The following is a 7,991-nucleotide window of genomic DNA, read 5'->3' on the forward strand; positions in this document are numbered from 1 at the left end:
GGGCCCATGTGCCCTGAATTGATAAGGCTTGAGTGCTAAGACATACTGGTACACCTGCCATAAATCTTCAGTGTGAAGACTTGCTCCTGGACCATCACACACCAGGGTCAATTTTGAGTAGCTGTGAATAGTGTGCCTGCACGGACTCTTGAGCTGGCTGCTGACACTCTACTTGCCCCTGTTGAACTGGGTGTGGTGGAATCTGTAGGCGTTCCCACTACACTGAGGCTCTGGAGGAGGGACACCCCATCTTGATTCTCCTGCATTCCCTTGTCTCCCAGGCCTGCTGTGAAGAAGACCCTGAAGAACTTTTGATTGAACAGAACTAAAATGCAGCTTGGGAGGGTGGGAGAGGAGAGGAGACTGACTGATTGCCCAAGGGCCCAGTGGGCACCATCAGTGACCAGTATTCCCAGGTGCATGCCAGCCTCACCTGAGCCTCCTATGGGCAGCAGCAGCAGACAGTCACAGAGGGCTTTCTATCTGTCAGGCGTTGTGCTCCAACCCTTACATACTTTCTCTCATTTAGTCACCAGTGCCTTTGGAGGTAAGTACCAGAAGCATCCACACTGTACAGATGAAGGAAACTTGAAAGTCTGAGAATGCAATTTGTCTCAAACCTCTATTATTTTTCAAATTAATTATTTTTATTGACATATAATGTATTATTTGCCCCAGGGTACAGGTCTGTGAATTGTCAGGCTTACACACTTCATAGCACTCACCATATCACATACCCTCCCCAATGTCCATAACCCAACCACCCTCTCCAAAACCCCCCCTCAGCAACCCTCAGTTTGTTTTGTGAGATTAAGAGTCTCTTATGGTTTGTCTCCCTCCCAATCCCATCTTGTTTCATTTTTTCCTTCCCTTCCCCCCACGACCCCCCACCCTGTCTCTCAAATTCCTCATATCTGGGAGTTCATATGATAATTGTCTTTCTCTGATTGACTTATTTCCCTCAATATAATACCTTCTAGTTCCATCCACATCATTGCAAATGGCAAGATTTTATTTCTTTTGATGGCTGCATAGTATTCCTTTGTGTGTGTGTGTGTGTGTGTGTGTGTGTGTGTGTGTGTGTGTGTGTATCTTACATCTTCTTTATCCATTCATCTGTTGATAGACACCTAGGTTCTTTCCATAGTTTGGCTATTGTAGACATTGCTGCTATAAACATTCAGGTGCATGTGCCCCTTTGGATCCCTACATTTGTATCTTTAGGGTAAATACCCAGTAGTGCGATTGCTGGGTTGTAGGGTAGCTCTATTTTCAACTTTTTGAGGAATCTCTGTTCTTTGACATGATGTCCATATGGGACACTGACCTTCAATTTACTTCTTCCTGTGAATGGGCAGCTTGTCCCAAACCCAGGGCTGTCATGCTGGGTGAGCTCATAGCAAGGTTCCCCAGACTCAAGACCTCGTGGAGCCCAGCCTTCATTTTACAGTGAGGGGAAACGCCTGCTCCAAGGTTCCCCCAGCTAGGTCTAGAGCTTCCCCTAGGATTCTAAGACCAGAGCTGCATTCATTCATTCACATTGCCTCTCCTTCTGACAGAAAAGCATTTTTCTAAAAACAATTCTGCTTATGTGACCCATTTTCTAGGTTGGATTTTCCCAGGTGAATATTTTGTGTGTGTGGATAAGTGGATACCTTATAGAATTGTTATCCAATGTTTAGTCTAGGAGAAAAGGCTAATTTTTGGCAAGAATTCTGTGGCTATTAGAAAGAGCTCCTTGGTAGGACCAAGTCTCGGGACTTAGGAAAGAAGGCTGAAGGAGACTGAGGCAGCCCTGCCCTCCCACGTCTGTAGCTGTCCAATACCCTGAAGTCAGTTCAGCCTGACGTTCTCAGGAGGCCTTCTCTGCCCTATTTCCTAGGTTCACGAGTCCTACATACTTATTCCAGTGTTTAGGGCATTGTCCAGGAAAATGATTTGGACTGCCGCTGGAAAGACATCTTTCTTTCCCAGAGTTTCATATGCATGTAATTTTCCAATTTTAAGAAATGAGACTGATATTTTGCTGGGTCTGTGAAAGGAAGGAACAGGATCACAGTCACTCTCTGGATGTCTGTCCTTCCCTCTCCTTCCCATATACTCACCTCTGCTGTTGGGCTGGGAGAGCCCAGGTCCTCACTTGGCTCCCAACATTCACCTTCATGGCCCCAGGATCTTGTATTTCTGTCTTGTCAGACTCATCCTCCCTCAGCCTCTGGTTTCCAAGAAACAGAAAATTTGAGTGGCCCAATTCTGTGCCTTCTAGTTGTCCACATCTGACATGGAAGTATTCTGAGGATATTTATCCTGATTGTTCCCCCAGTGTCCTCTGTCTCTGGTGTTAACCTAAAAAATGCCAAACCTCTCTGTCATTTCCTGGGGCAGACCAACATTTCCAGGCCAGGCCTCATTCTTTCTGGAAACTTAGAGAAAGTAGGTATCAGTGCAGAGTCCCTGCTGGGGACCTCCATCATCAAGGCTATGGTTGTGCTCACAGAATGACCTCTATAGGAAAAGGCACCAGGAGGCAGTGGTGATCAAGGTAAACATGTCAAGAATTTCCAGACCAGACTGCACCACCAGATACACCTGCAGGGCTTACAAAAATATAGAATCTTGGGTCTCACATCAGTTAGTTTTTGCTGTGTAACAAACTGCTTCAAAGTGTAATGGCTTAAAAATAGCCACTTATGTAACTCATGATTCTGTAGGGGGTTATTTTGGTCTGTGCTTACTCATCTGATCTTGGTGGGTTTCCCTGAGGCAGTGTGGTCCACTGACAGATTGACTGAGACTTGGCTTATTTGGGAAGACCTCCCTTACATCTGCTGGAGCAACCAAGGCAACTGGACCCCAAGTGTCTCAGCTTCCAGCAGGCCAGCTCAGGCTTGTTCACATGGAGCCACAGAATCCAGGAGTGGTGAGAGGGTAAGCCCTGAAGAACAGGCTCCTCTCAAGTCCCTGATTATGTCACATTTGCTCATGTCCTGTTAGTAAAGCCAGTCACATGGACAAGCCCAGAGTCTTTGTGGGATGGGCCCACTCAAGGTCATGGACACGAGAGGTGTGAACAAATGGAAGGCATTACTGAAAACATCTATCGCAGATGTACTGAATTTGGAGGGTGGCCCCAGGAATCCCTAGTTTTAACCGGCGCCCTGGGTAATTCTTACATAGGAGGTTGGTTGGAAACCACTGAATACAATGATGGGTTGCATTGATGGGATGTTTGCAGAAGCGAGGCAAGTAACAAATGCTTGATGTCACAGGAGTAGGGCAACGGGAGATGCTCAGTCTGGGTGAACTGGACAGTCCCCAAATGGAAGGAATTAAAAATCATTTTTCTTAACATACTGACCAGGCCAAACCACTTAGGTCCAAGTGGGACATGGCTATAAGCCCAGGGCCCTGTTTTATCATGATGACTTCCCAAACTGTTAGAAAGACAAGTGGCCCCGGAAGGAGAGGCCCCACATCACTCCACATAGACCACTACTTGTATCCCAGCTGCCTTACTGTGGGTGCGAAAGCAGGGTAGCTGGCACTCAGAAGGTCTCCCTTCCTCCCTCCCATCTCAGACTCAACCCCTCCTCCTTCCCATTCCCCCTGAGATCCTCCCTGACCGGCCTCCACTTCATTTCTCCTTCCAGCACTTCTCACCATGTTTTCTCTGTTCATGGGTTTCTGTCCCTCTCTTCCAGGAGAACATAAGCACCAGGGACTCTGTTTTGTCCACTTCTGGACCCTTCATGAGTATTTCTTCAATGAATGGAACTCCCTCGCCCTCATTTTTAATTTTGATCACTCCTCTTTGTTGCTCAGGGTCTGGCCGCAGGAACAGTGCCAGCCTGGCTTTAAGCATCTCTCTCAGTGCTCTATGCTTGCTCTGTGGACTGAAGCATGTTGAAGAGATAGATTCCTCCCATGTATACCCTTCTTCCCCCCAAATCTTTCACCCTTAAGAGTTTTCTCTTGAAGATTCTCAGAGATGGATGAAATCTCCCCTCCTCTCTGAGTTAGGCCTCATCTGAGGAAGAGCCAGGACAGTGAGAGAGACTGTGAGACCTGGGAGTGAGCACGCATTTGGAGACCTTTGCTTTAGGTGTTCTTCCACTCAGCATTTATTATTATTATTAATTGTTATCATTATTGTTATTATAGTGAGAACATTAAAAAAGTTTTTTTTAAAAGATTTTATTTGTTTGCAGAGAGAGCGAGCACAAGTGGGGGGAACAGCAGACAGAGGGAGAAGCAGGCTCCCTGACGAGCAGGGAGCCTGATGTGGGACTCGATTCCAAGACCCTGGGATCATGACCTGAGCTGCAGGCAGATGCTTAACCGACTGAGCCACCAGTTGTCCCAATGGTGAGAACATTTTAGTCCAACTCTCAGCAAATTACAATGATATGATACAAGGTTTTCTGTTGTAGTTGCCATGTTATACATTAGAGCCTCCTCTCATAGCTGAAAGTTTGTACCTTTTAACTAACCACTCCCTACCCCTTCATCTCTCCAGCAGAGGCAACTGCTTTTCTACTCTCTATTTTATGAATTTCACTTCTTTTTGTTAGTTTCCACATGTAAGTGATACCATGCAGTATTTGTGTTTCTCTGTTAACTTAGCATAATGTCCTCAAAGTCTATCCCTGTTGTTGTAATGGTAGGATTCCTTCTTTCTCAGGCTGATTAGTATTTTGCTATATATGTACCCCATCTTTACCCATTCATCCCCTGATGGACACTGAGATTGTTTCCCTGTCTTGGCTATTGTGACCAATGTGGCACCACCAGCTCACCACCAGCTCTTTAGAACGTAGACTGTTAGGACATGGGGACCATGTCTCATAGATACACCTGGAGAAGGATGGGTGTGTATGTGTGTGTGTGTGTGTGTGTGTGTGTGTGGCCAGCATGGGGCCTGCAGCTCAGTGTATCACTGGGCCCCTTACTTACTTAGGGAGCATTTGAATTTGCTCCCCCAGATCTTACAGGCAAGGAAATTGAGCTTCAGGAATGTTAGAAATTCTGCCCACAGTCCCAGAGCCAATTTGAGACCCCACCTTCCCACTTCCCAGCCCACCAGATTCCCACCACATCACTCTTGCCCTCTCTCATCCTAAAGGGGTGAGCAAACCAGATTTTTCCTTACCAAACCAAATTCCAGCTTGACTGCCCATGAAGTAAACAATATGCATGGGCCCAAAAATGCCTTTAGGAAAAGAGAAAAGGATTTAAGTATTATATAAAGATAAACAGGAACTCCCAGGAGGCTGGGGTTTGAACTGTTCAAGAGGGAAACAGAGCTCCCCAGACGGGCTTTTGATGCATCTGTTTAGAATACAGGGGAACAGGAGAACAATGCAGCGGAACCCAGTCCTCTCAGAAATGCGGCGGTGTTGGAGCTCCTGTGGGGGCAAATCTCCTGCGGCGTATATCTGTTTCTCTGTTACTGCTTAGACAAAATCATCCAACTGCTTGGGTTTGCATCTCTTTGGAAGCAGGAGGGAGCAGCCCAGGCTGTTTTAGATCACAGTTTACCGGCTGGAGATATGGCACTTTTTCAAGGGCCAAATGTTAGAGGAAGACGCACCATGTTCCCACTCGGAAATTCAAGACTTATTGGATGGGAAATCTCACATAAAACATGAAAATCCAGCAGTTCCAAGTATCAGAGGAGTTGCAGATCCAGGTCTTTTTCCGATATGCCTCAAAGCATGTCCAGATGGCCCACTGGAAAGAGTGTGTTGCTTTATGGTACCAGGAGATGGTCCTGCAGGGGTCTTTCCTAGTCTGGGCCAGGTGGGGTGGGTGGCATCGCTAACTGGGCCTGGAACCAAATGACACTTGTTCAGAGGAGAAACTCTGTGCTTTATTTGTGGGACAGTGGGTGCTCCACCCAACCCCATCTCTTTTCTGGGGGTCTGGCAGGAGGAGAGGCTGGTTTGCCTCTGCCAGAACATCCCAGCATGTAACACAATCAGACCATATTGCAATAGGAGAGCATTTGCTCAACCCACCTTCCCAAGTATCCTTTGCTTTTAAGACCAGTGCCTGAGGCCAATGAGATGCTGTTTCTGCAGAGGAGTTGGTGGGGGATGAAGTAGCCTTTTATAGGTGCTTCTCAGAGGTGTCAGCCATCTGGGGGCTGCTCTTAAGAGGCAAGGCTGGACACAAGAGACCAATAGGGGTAAACCAAAGAGAAACAGTGGTCTGAGTGAAAGCTCAGCCCTATACCCAAGAATCTGGGAGCTGAGAAGTTGGAAGTGCTTCCCTACTAAACGAAGTCTACTTCGTCGTCTCAAGACCAAGAAAAGAATCTATAGGGCTGCCAGTAGGATTCATTATCAGCTCCAAAAAAAACCTTTCTGAGCCTAGTGATGATTACAAAGGGAGGCAGAGGCACCTCCAGCTTAATGGGATTATTTCCCAGTTTTACCCTCAAATTCATATGTGCAACCAGACCATGGCCCCAAATTCCAGGTCTGTCTATCCAACTGTCTACCTGGCATCTCACATTTGACACATCCGAGACAAGTTCCTAACCCTTCCCATCCACACCAGACTCTCCATGTCTTTCCCATCTCAGTCAATGGCAAATCCACCTTTCCAGGAGCTCAGGCAGAACATCTTCTAGTCACTTGTGACTCTTCCCTTTTGTTCATACTCTATATGCAATCCATCAGCAAATACTGGTGGGTGGGCCTTGGAAACATACCAGATTCTGCCCAGGTTTATGGCCCCTACAGCCACCATCCTGTTCAGGGCCATTGTCACCTCTTATCTGAATCCAGTTTTGTGGCAGTCTCCTAACTGCTTAGCTAATTACCATCTTTCCTCAGCAAGTAGAGTGATTACCTTAAAAACATGGGTCAAATTATGCCATTCTTCTCCAAACCATTCATTTCTTTTCTTTCTAACCAAAGTAAAATCTGAATTCCTGACTATGGTCCTGCATGCTGTAGCCTACCACCCTCTGTCTGACCTCCTCTCCAACCTGCTTCCCAAGTCCCTACTTCAGGACCTTTGTGCTTGCTGCATACTTTCCATTGAGCTAATTACTTTGGAGTGGTTAGAGGATGGCTCCCACCAGCTCTGCTATGGTCGATGCTCTGGAGCCTTGCAGTGTCTTGGGCAGACACTGTGGTGCCTGTCTATATCCCGCCCCCTACACTCACCTTCCTCATGTGGATTGATGGCTTCCTGGTGGGGGCAACTCCCACCCCAGGTTGTGTGCTCAACACTTGTGTGGGACAGGCCAGTTGGGATTTGGAAAGTACCCCACTCTCCTCATCCCCGGGATGGGGCAACTCTGAGGTAGGTTAGACCATGATCTCCCAGAGGGCTCCAGTAGGACCAAGCCCCAGTTGTCCACAGTGCTATTTGACTTGATAACACAAGTGTTATTTGTAGCCTTCCCAGCCCTGTCTCACTCCCTCACTGTTCTCTGTGTTTTCTGGGATAATCTTCCAAATAAATCACTGACTTTTAGGTCCTCATCTTCCTCATCTCAGGGACAGCTTCTGGGACTCCCATATGAAGGAAATGACTTCAAGGTGCTGCTGGCATGAGTGTCATCCAGGAAGACAGTCCAAATGGAAGACCCTGTCCACACCTTGTGACCCAGAGCGCAGTGTGTCAAGTTCTACTTTCCCAAAGAGACCACTGCTCATGGCTTCCATGTGAACAAATGGCTATGAGTCTTGAAAATGTCAAAACAGACACACTGTGAGGCCTGGAAAGAAGTCCTATTGTCGTGCTATGTGCACTTTCTCTCTACTCTCCCCTCATGTGCCAGTGGACCAGCCTCAGTGGAGTTGAGAATTGACCTTTCATCCTCCAGCAAGAAGAGAAAGCCACCCCAGTTCCCAGGGCCCTTGGAGTTTCAGAACCTGGATTATTCAGACTGTGCTTGTCACCACGTCTGTGAAACAAACCATCTTAAGTCTAGTGGCTTAGAACAATGACAGTATTTATTTTGGTCACAAATTTGC

This window comes from Enhydra lutris, unplaced genomic scaffold (assembly GCF_002288905.1).
Source record: "Enhydra lutris kenyoni isolate GAN:26980312 unplaced genomic scaffold, ASM228890v2 scaffoldscaffold6, whole genome shotgun sequence".
NCBI lineage: Eukaryota > Metazoa > Chordata > Mammalia > Carnivora > Mustelidae > Enhydra > Enhydra lutris.